The 11,571-nt window shown below is 36.0% G+C and overlaps 1 non-coding gene across 1 annotated transcript; it reads left to right on the forward strand.

Annotated features, from left to right (window-relative positions):
- Window positions 1-889: 889 nt before the first annotated feature.
- LOC118492016 lies at window positions 890-976 on the forward strand. The gene has a single exon (XR_004892460.1). It is a non-coding gene; the product is annotated as a small nucleolar RNA snoR114 (small nucleolar RNA).
- Window positions 977-11,571: the final 10,595 nt, after the last annotated feature.

An 11,571-nucleotide genomic window follows, 5' to 3' on the forward strand; every position in this document is an offset into this window, starting at 1 on the left:
ATAATCTTGGAGATCACAAAAGGCATACAAGAACGAATTTAGATTTCCGGCTACAAGGTAGTGGAAACATAAATCCGTACACATTAGTTGTTTAGAGTCCGTACCTTAATAACAAACAGAGAAACTCTAATAAATCCTCGGGTTGAGTCAAATGTGGAGAGAGCCTTGATGCGACGGAATGCTAAAACTATTCGTCGATGATTGTGATATTAAAATAAAATTGAGAGAAACATCATCTATATTTTTTTTTGACAGGTATAAGACAAATGTGGTTTCAAGTTTGAAGAGACCGAGTCTCCAAGCCATCCCCTTCCGGTTGTTGAAAATACCACATCATCAATAAACGTGAATTGAAATAACAGGCTGCCCATTTAGAAAAATAATTTGATGCCGAATTATGCAAATGTAGCTTGACCATTTAGAAAAATAATCTGATGCAGAATTAATTAAACACAAGAGGCATTTGGCCCGGTAAATACCCCTCAATCAGCGGTGACGGTTCAAACCCCATTGTTAGTATTTAGATAGATTTTAGATGGTGAGAAACTAAGAAATGTGTGTCACCATTCTAAAAAAGACTAATTTTAGATATCACTTATGCGCTATGTCCAAATTATATTTGTGAGGTTTTTTGAAAATTACAAGATCAGTTAAACTCTTTGAACACCATTAAATTCAAGTTCCCACCTCCGTGAAGCCAAATAGCTTTTTTTTTCAAAAAGTCCAAATATAAAGCAACTGTTAATCTATGTTCACATGTCGGAAGGAACCACAGAATTAATTTAAAAATCTAATATAGAGAGCTAAGATATGAAGCACCAGTGGTCTAGTGGTAGAATAGTACCCTGCCACGGTACAGACCCGGGTTCGATTCCCGGCTGGTGCATTTGAGCAGTGATGACAAGCCTTTCATGATGGTTGGGTCCATCATAACAGCTTCTCTTTAATGGAAGAAAAAACAGGCCCTTCTGAGCTCACTAATTTTTTGTTTAGTTGTTTGCTCTTTAAGTAGAATAGTAACTGTACATCTCCCAGTAATACACCCCAAAACACCTGGTGGTCTGAGAGGAAGAGGTTTTGGGTTCAAGTCCCACAGACAACATAGATTAAAAGAAATTTTTATATATTATGATTATTCGTAACTAAATTCTTACTTAATATTGTATGAAACGAAAATAGATATCCTTTAGTTGATAAGGATGGCGATAATAGTGGATTTCATCTTTTATGCGATCATGAACTTGATTATTCAACACTCAAATGGCTTAAACATGTCGTACACTTTCATTTAAAAGAGCTTGTTGGAAAATTTAATATTTCGATTATCTTTTGGATTATCTTTTATTATGGATTTACTTTTGGATCATCTTTTAATATGTAATCATGCATTTTTGGATTAACTTTGAGTTGATTGTAATTTATAAAATTATGGAGTAAGCTAGTTAACCCGGTTGAACCGCTCGGTACAACCTGGTTCAACCGGTTGAACCATTTTTTTAGCCTAATCCGGTTTGATTTAAAAACCGGTTTTTAAAACGTTGTATATAACTCACACGTCCCGTTTAATTAAATAGGTTAAACATGTCAACTCGAACACTACCATATTAAACGAGAGAGAGAGAGAGAGAGTCTTGACAACTCCTACGATTAAAAGGAGAAATTGTAATCTGGTTTGACCTAACAACAAGTGTGATCCGTGTATTAGTTTAGTAAATATGAAGAGCGTCTATAAAAATCAAACGTCAATTTTTTTATTATTTTTTATTTGAACAAAAGCAAAGGAAACAATATATAAAAGAAAAAATCTAGCGAGGAGATAGACAATAATTTTAAAATGTTAGTTGGAAAACGACACCAATCCAACCAAGGTTAATAATTCAGTAAAGAATAGTTTAAATTCACCTCACATGATGTGATTAGTTACAACTTATAAGTTGTAAGACTTTTAATAGTTTCGCAAATGGACTTTTAAATTTATTTTATTGTACAGACATGTACTCATCGTCCAATAATTTAGAATTTTTCATTAAGGATAAAAAAATCAAATCGAAAAGAAAATCAAACTTAATTTTGCATTAAGGACCAATAATTTAGAATTCTCAACAACTTGCTAATAGTCAAATCAAAAAGAAAAATCAAATTCAATAAGGTAAAAGCTTTAGAATCATATATTAATATTTGTGAAGGATAATTCAAATTCAAATTCAAATTCAAATTCATATCACATGGTGTGGTTAGTTGCAAGTTATGAATTTTTAAAACTTTCAAGAGTTTCACGAATTAACTTATACTAGTTAAATTTCCGCCCGCGCGTTGCGCCTGCGGCGAGGATCCAATGACTGCAAAACGCGTGTCAATAACGGCAAGCAAATACCGAATATCAAAACATAAATAAAAATGTCGTGAAAAGGATAGTCAATCCGTCCTAAAAAAAGCGATTTTAAATAACCTAATATATAATAATAGGACCCACACGTCCTACACGTTGGAAATTCGGTTGTTTCCAGTTCAGTTATTACGGTGCTAACACGTTAAAATATGGATGAGCTCGGTACCGGTAACGGCACCGAAAGTACCGATCCGGAAAATCATTGAAATTAGGTAACGGCAACGAAAATGTTCGGTACAATACGATATGGTATTTGAAGGTAAAAATCAATAAATATAGGTATGGTGCTAGACCGGTGTCGAACCGAAAGTAACGATTCTGAAAACGCCAAAAGGTGGGTACCAAATTGGTACCGAAAATGATTTGGTATAGTAAATTTGGTACCGATACGATACTGGTTTGATTACAGGATTTGATACGATTTGCTCATCAATAATCTAAATATCCAAGTTAATTTGCATGCTACAATTCATTTATTACGTAAAAAGGCAAAAAATAAAGCAAAATAAATTGTTGTGTATATAAAACCTCATTCAAACGAAATACAGTTTACTTACTGTGTGCATGAAAAGTAATCTAAACTGTGAAATTACTTGCATTGCTACGTTGCTACAGGATTTTATGAGCTCGGTACCAACCGGTACCGAAAATACCGTTACCGAAATCCCCAAAAGTGGGTACCGGTACCGAATAAACCTGGTACAATATGGCTTGATACAGTCGGTACGGGTACGGCACCGGTATTTGAGGGTAAAACCCGATGAATACAAGTGCCGAACGAATACCAAAAATACACTCAGTTTGATAAATTTAATATCGGTACCGGTACTCGATACTATTCATTCATTTCTATTTTTATTATTATTCATTCATTTCTCTTTATAATATTTATTTGTTACTGTTCATTTACTTCCCTTATTAATATATAAGTCGCCGAACGGATACCAAAAATACACTCAGTTTGATAAATATAATACTACTGGTACCCGATACTATACATTCATTTCTATTTTTATTATAATTCATTCATATCTCTTTATAATATTTATTTATTTGTTACACTACATTTACTTCCCTTATTAATATATAGGTCAATTATATATCCATGTAATGTAATTAAAGTTGAATCAAAGGAATAGTAAATTGTATTAACCAATCTACGTCAGCTTAAGGATTCGATCTACCACTGTGGGCAAAACTAATAACATATATTCATAGCAATAATAAATCCTTACAATTTATTCCGGTCAAGAGTAAGTGTAGAGGTATTTGGAAGGATGAGTCAAGTTATTCTATAAAGGCTCTTAATTGTAATAAGTGTAAGAATGATTTATAGAGTGACAAGTGTTCAATAACTTAAAAAAAAAAAAAAAAAAACTATAACTCACAAAAAAACCCCAAAAAACCTAACCCCCCCCCCTCTGTAACACCCGTCATTCTATGACGCGTTTATAGTATTTAACATGCATTCATTACAAAAATTCGAGCTTACATAAATTTTGTTGGGCTTACAATCATACATGATCAAAATATTGGAGATATCATTCTGACTAGTTTAAACATTCAAATGCTTAATTTAAACAAAATAGGTCAATGCGGAAGCTTGTTCGGTGTATTCGGTTCTTGAAAGACGCTTGATCTTCATCCGGAATTCTCGGGAGCATTCACCTAATGCCAAAACCACATAAACTGTTAGTTTTGACAACATTTAAGCACGTTTAATCAAGTTCTAAAGCCCAACAATAGAAATAAAACAAAATTTCTGAAATATAAGTCGGTCGCGCCCGCGACCGTCTTCGACTCATCTTTCACGGCCCGCGACAAGTGTCGCGTCGCGCGACCATATTGTTGATTTGCCGTCTCGTAGCGCGACGGCCTATTTTTCATAGCAGGTTCGTTTTCTTGTTGCTGCATTTGCCCAGCTATGTTTTTCAATGAAATTTCCAACTTAAAGTTGCATAACTTTTAATCTAGACCTCCGTTTTGTAGGATTTTTTTTCCTACGAGTCCGTAATCAAAATACGGACTCGTTTACCATCATAGTTCGTATTAAAAACTGGTTTATAGGCAACTAGTCTATGAATCCCTTTTTTCTATTATTTGACTCATTTAAGTTACATTACAAGAATATTATTAAGAGTCGTTTCTAGCATTTCCTACCCATCCCGGGCTTATCAAGCAAAAACGTTTTCACTCCCATTACGGGGTTCGCATACGCATTTACATTCGCCGATTTATATGTATCTTTCGAGTCACTTAATCCACATTTAACTACTTAATCTATTTTGACCCGTTTAGTGAACTTTTAAGCATTAAAGCATCAAACTCGCTCTTCTCTTTCTACACTTCGTATTCTCATTTTTATATAGCCTCTTGTATTCCACTACAACTATCTTGTGGTGGATTTAACATATCAGACCATTATCCTAAATTTTACCCTTAGGATAGTCATTTTACGTAATTGGCCCGCTCTTAGGCATTTGACCCACAAGGTTTATGCTTACAACTCTTACATGTGTCTAAGAGTTACCTAATCGTAATGCTAGTATCTAAACGACCTCTAAAGGTCGTTCGCCCGATTTACCTATCAAAGGCGTTTTGGTCAACTTATTTCCCCCCTTTTTCGACAAAGGTCCTTTGCTAAGGTACTTGACCAACCTTGCATTTTTAACCATAAATCTATATATCCGTACCTGGCTAGAGTCAACCTATAGACCCGTTTTATACCTCGCGCTAATTAACCAATATTACATGGCGTAGCATCTATCCAAATTGTTATTCGCCCCTGTTAAATGCGACTTGACAACTACGTTAGTCGATATTGTCAAATGGTGTTATTATCACCATTTGACCCGTTTGGACTATAAAACCAACATTTACATAAATTAGAATGAAAAGATGGTTTTAATTTCCCATTTCACCCATCCGGCCCATTTCAGATTTTTACCACTAGATCCTTTTTCTCTTAGTTTCTTTTCTCATTATTAAATTACACTAAGGTATCTTAACGAGAATTCATAAATTCTTAGTCATTCTATGACTAAATCACCGTTTTGCCCCATATACCATAAACCATGGTTTTCATCATTCATATTTGTTCCGACTTGTATCAATCTTGTCGGAACCTTTATTTCAGATATTTCATTAGTCACATTATAGTTTATAAAATAAACACATATCCTACAAAAAGGGTGTAAGTTTTACTTACCTCGCATTCAAATTTCGCTTTTCTTTTCCTTCTTAACTCGTTTGACCTGCTTCCTTCCCCAAGCTTCCACCTAGCTCGTTAAGCGTCAAACTATCATCATTCACAAGGTGGTTAGATTAGTCATTTAAATTCACGACTATTCCACCTTACGTATTTTCTATGTCGGAGCTACTATTCGACTCCGTTAATGGCTAGTTTAACTTTAACAAGATAACTACCTTTAATCATATGATACGTGCAATTACGCCACATTTACTTCATAATTAGAATTCGTATTACCCCTTATCACACGTACTTAATAAAGTTAGGAACTCGCGCTTTCCATTCATAATTCCAACATATGAACATTCGTTTACGCATTTTAACAAACACCTTATGGGCATAATTTTATACTATTAACAATCAAGCTCATGACTAACTACTTAGCCAAGATTAACATCAATTAGACAAGTTCATATCACTGAAAATAGGCTGTTTTTGGTGACATGTTTAACCTATTTACAAGTCTTCAAAAATTATAATTTTTTTATGTGACGTACCTCTCGGAGGGTTAGGCCTTGTGTTAGAATTTCAAGATCTAACTTTTTACCAAAAAAATCGTAAAAATTCATTTACTAAGCTACAATCAGATTCATCACTTCTGACTGCAGCTTACGAAAAAATTCATTTAAAATTCTTCGTTTATCCGATTGACGAAATTCCAATTGAAGATTTTTGGAATCACTTGAAGATACCTACAGTAAAAATTTGAGGTCATAACTAAATTCCTAAATTGAGTTATGACAATCGTAATGGGCGCCAAATTCTGCAGAAAACGCAGGTTGAACCTTCGATACGGAAAAATTCATAAAACGTTCAATTTTCGTCGAAAAAATGCAATTCCATTGGGGCTTTAAAGATATTTCCTGGAATTACGTTTTAGACTCAAGAAACACATGTTCTTGTCACGTTTTATCCACGTTACAGCCAATACAAGTCGGCTGTAAATTCTGATCAGAAGCTGTTTGAATTCAGCTTTCAATTAAAACATGTTTATGACATTATAACACTATTTTTAGCAATCAAAACCCTAAAAACATCACATACACGAACTTAGCATCAACAAATCTGAATTTACTTCAAGTCTTTCATAATATCATCATAAGTAATGAAATTAAACACACATAGACATTCAATTTCGACTTTGGATCATAACCCAACCATCTATTTGCAAGTAACCTACTTGTCTAAATTTTCAACTTTAACCAATCTAGGTTTTGTGACATACCTTATGATCCCTGCGATTAGGTGATCGTTTCTGCGTATTCATGCATCAATTTTGGCCTTGAGTCAAGCTTCAATTTGTTGATTTTGTTAAACTAGGTTTTGGAACCCCTGTTGCTCCGATCGAACACACACATGTGTGTGTGTTTTGATTTTTATTATTGTTTTTTAATTAAAACATTTCCTAAGTTGCCCACTTTTAGTCCCTCATATTTAGAAGTTTTATAAAGAGGGTTAAAAATCTTGATCTTTATTCATTCACTTGATTACACATAAATAACTAGGTTAATTATTCCTAGTTAATTTAGTAGGTTCCGGGGGTTATAACCCGTTTCATTCTAAGTACTGTTAATTCGGGCCTCTCATAAGCTTTGTTTTTCTCAAAACTTTTATTCTCTTTTTATTTAATATTAGGTTTAATTATTTAAATCCTGATATTTACCGGGTTAATTTTACCATTAACGCTATTTTACCCATTCATAATAGTAACGTGGTTTGATTACCAAACCTGTTTTCGGGGTGTTACACCCCCCCCCCCTAAAAACCTAAAAAAAAAAACTAACACCCCCACCCCCAAAAAAAAAACCTAAAAAAATCTTAAAAAAGAACTAAACACCCACCCAAAAACCTAAACCCCCTGTCAAACCCCTTTCTGCGGCGGAAGCACGAGGTGTGATCATGAAAGGTTCTCATTGCATACGAAAGGTAAACATACTATATGCTCAAAAATAACTTCAAACATTACATTACCGAAAACAAAAGTCAAGTGTTTACAACACGTGATAGCATATTGTCTTTAAAAGTTACAACTTTATTTAGCGAAAATAAAACATAGCGACATCCACGAGGATAAGTAAGACCGCGCGCACATCCACCTTTAATTACCTGAAATACATGTGAGTTTTGGAAAAAACGTCAACATAATGTTGGTGTGCATTCATGCAGTTTTTGTATTGAACGTTTATATACTTTGTATGAAAAACATGGTATGTATTCTGTTTAAGTCACGTATTCATGTATAAATCGAGTATTTCTATATGTATCAAGTGTTAATGGGTTGCAAGGCCATTAACATGTGACACGACATAGGAAGTCACCAAACCACGGGCATTTTTCTATAGTCGATTCACGACTGAGACACAAAAACATTACTTGGTTCTAGTTGTCACCAAGAGTGGGGCTGCCCTGAAACCCATTAGATCTAACCTTTTGTTCTGCGGTCTTAGTATGTACACGATAATGGTGCTTACGGTACCCTATTCGTGACACGATTTCTCGTATCATTTCTCGTAACGCATCATACTTGGTACTCGTTTTCACCTAGTGCGTTTCTCGTAATTTTTATATCATCACACTTGGTACTCGTTCTCACCAAGTGTGCTTTTTGTTATCATACCATTTGTAAACATAGTAATATTTGTAACATGTATTTCACCCCCGAAGTTATAAAACTGAAAACAGTTAAGAGAAAAGGGGGGGCATGAACTCACAACTTTGCGTTCATGTGCGTCGTAAACTTCACCGGGTTTGCTTAATTACGTCGTGACCTATACGCGTTTTCTTAATGTTAGTTACTAGACTTGCGTCGCACAAGTACATTCACTCTCTTTTGTATTCGTATTGTTGTGTTAAAAATATTTTATATTTTTAACTAAGTATCTTACTTATATTATTTTCTCACAAATTAATATAAGTATCTCGTGTTTTGCACTTTGCACCCGAATTATGTATCTTGTATATTGTAAGTGTATTTTTAAGTCTTAATACACTAGCACATACTATATACACTTAGCACAAAAGTTGGTGATCATATAATATATATATTTTTTATCTCAAAAATATACATACTTATCATAAATTTACACAAGCGTTTTACTAATATATATTCTAAATATATATTTAAAAAGCTTTGTTTACGAAAACCCACCCCCGACACTTGGAAAGTTTGTAACAAAATCATGGCGAAATTTATTTAACAAGCTTTGTTTACGAAAACCGGCCAATCTCTTATTAACCACTTTAGAATAGATCAAGAAGGCGTTTAGAGTCACTTACTACTAGCTCGAGGCTAGGGAAGAAACTAGTCGAAAAACGGGTGGTTAAAAGCGTCGTAGAGAGGTCCTTGGCAAACCGCAAGCACCGGGTTTCCTCGTATGAGATCCTTCACACTTGAGTACACTTGGAATAGCTTGATCAAAATCGAAAAATGGGTGTGGTGTGCTTGTGATTCTCGGCCGAAAGGAGCAAGGAAAGAGAGGAGTTTGATTTTTGTTTAAGTGTGGTGAAGGTTATGATGGACATATGCTTATACTTATAGGCCAATTCTTTCTAATTAACCAAAGGGTATTATGTTGTCAAGATATCAAGCAAAGGGGATTAAAATAATCAATGTTGTAAGTGTTTGTCCCCTCTTACTAACCGAGTTCGGTTATGGGGGGGGGGTATTCGGTTTGTTTCTAACTAGATGATTAAGATATAGTTATGTTAAATTAGGAGCTTATTTAGTGTATGATGTGTGTTGCATGTTATAACGGGTGTTAGGATATTCGGGGACCCTAACTGGCTCAGAAAAAAAAAAACAGTGTCCATGACAATATTTTTATGTTTCGGGTGATATCCGGTTGTTCGGTTAGGTACTGATTCGTTAATGTGCTAAATTACACTTTTTAGTGTCTTTTATGTACCCTTTCTGTATCCTTTCAATTCCCAACACCTAGGGAAATATTCTCGATAATAAAACGACATTTTTGCATAATATTTCAGTGCCATAATGCTGATTATAGCTGAATTATGTAAATTTCTGCACTTAAAGTGCGTTTCGGGTGCTTTTTAGTGCTTATCTTTGCTTCTGAAATGTATATATATTAACCCTTGTATGTACTCTCGGGTTTTAATGTATTCTTGTCGTTGGACCTACACCTCGGCCCTTATTCCAACGTCTGACTGCTTTCTGCAGTTCTGCTGACACAGTGTGTCTTACCGGTGAGTTTACTAGTGTTTTTGACGCAACGCTCTCGTTTATGCATAAAGCAATATTTTATAGCATACAATGTGCATGAATTCACTTGTTTAGCATCTAATCAGTCAATGTTGACATTTAAGCACATAATTGTAATCATTAAATAGTAATTAAAGTGTACGGAAGTTACCAGTTTTGTGCCAGTTGTCACAGTCTCCCCCAGTTAAAAGAATTTCGTCCCGAAATTCAGACTGAACTAACTCTTGCAAGAGTCTTCTTGAATAGGTGGGGATACTTTTCCTTGAACTGGTCTTTGCGTTCCCATGTGTATTCGGGCCCATGCTTAGAGTTCCAACGTACTTTGACAAGTTTCACACTGCTCCTCCTGGTCTTGTTGACTTTCCAGTCGGTAACCTCGACGGGTTGTTCTGTAAACCGGAGGGCATCGTCTATATGCACTTCATCCGCAGGGATGATCACGTTTTCTTGTGTTGGACTCTTCTTGAGGTTGGACACATGAAACGTATCATGTACTCCATTAAGTTCTCCCGATAACTCCAACTTATATGCTACGGTACCAATTCTCTCTAAGATCTTGAATGGACCGATGTATCGTGGATTTAGCTTTCCACGTTTTCCGAATCTGACTACGCCCTTCCAAGGTGAGACTTTCAACAACACTTTGTCTCCTACCTCGAATTCTAATGGTTTACGTCTTCGATCAGCGTAGCTCTTCTGTCGATCTCGAGCCGCCTTAATGCGCTCTCGGATCTGCGCAATCTTGTCGGTTGTCTCTTGCACAAGTTCAGGACCAACCATACATTTGTCACCAGCGTCTGCCCAACATAAGGGCGATTGGCACTTGCGGCCATACAGAGCTTCGAACGACGCGGCCTTTATGCTTGTATGATAACTGTTATTGTAGGAAAACTCAACTAAAGGTAGGTGAGTATCCCAGTTGCTGCCTAAGTCCATGACGCATGCGCGAAGCATATCTTCTAACGTCTGTATGGTTCGTTCGCTCTGGCCGTCTGTTTGTGGATGGAAGGTCGTGCTCAGGTCTAGCTGAGATCCAAAGGCTTCCTGAAAGGATTGCCAGATTCTTGAGACAAAGCATCCATCTCTGTCTGAAATAATTGAGATAGGCACTCCATGACGTGTCACAATTTCCTTCAAGTATATCTCAGCAAGCTTTCCAGTGCTGTCTTTTTCTCGGATAGGTAGGTAATGTGCAGATTTCGTCAATCGATCAACTATTACCCATATCATATCGTGCCCTCTCGGGGTCTTGGGTAATTTTGTTATGAAGTCCATCGAGATTTGCTCCCACTTCCACATGGGGATCTCTGGTTGTTGTAGTAAGCCAGACGGTTTCTGATATTCAGCCTTCACCTTAGCACAGGTTAGGCATTTTCCCACATGAACAGCAACATCGCTTTTGAGTCCTGGCCACCAATAGTATTCCTTTAAGTCTTAACACATCTTGTCCGATCCTGGATGGATCGAGTATCTCGAGTTATGCGCTTCATCAAGGATGACTTCTCGTAGGCCACCATAGAGCGGAACCCATATACGTTTCTTAAAGTATAAGGCTCCCTCTTCATTTGGCACCATATATTTCAATGCACCCCGGAGGTATTCAGCTTTACAGTTTTCCATTCTAAGGGCTTCTTGTTGTGCATCACGAATGCGTGCAGTGAGGTTCGTTCGAATAGTCATTTCCAGTGCTCGAACCCTTAGGGTCTTTACCCT

This window comes from Helianthus annuus, chromosome 4, assembly GCF_002127325.2.
Source record: "Helianthus annuus cultivar XRQ/B chromosome 4, HanXRQr2.0-SUNRISE, whole genome shotgun sequence".
NCBI classification, from domain to species: Eukaryota; Viridiplantae; Streptophyta; class Magnoliopsida; order Asterales; family Asteraceae; genus Helianthus; species Helianthus annuus.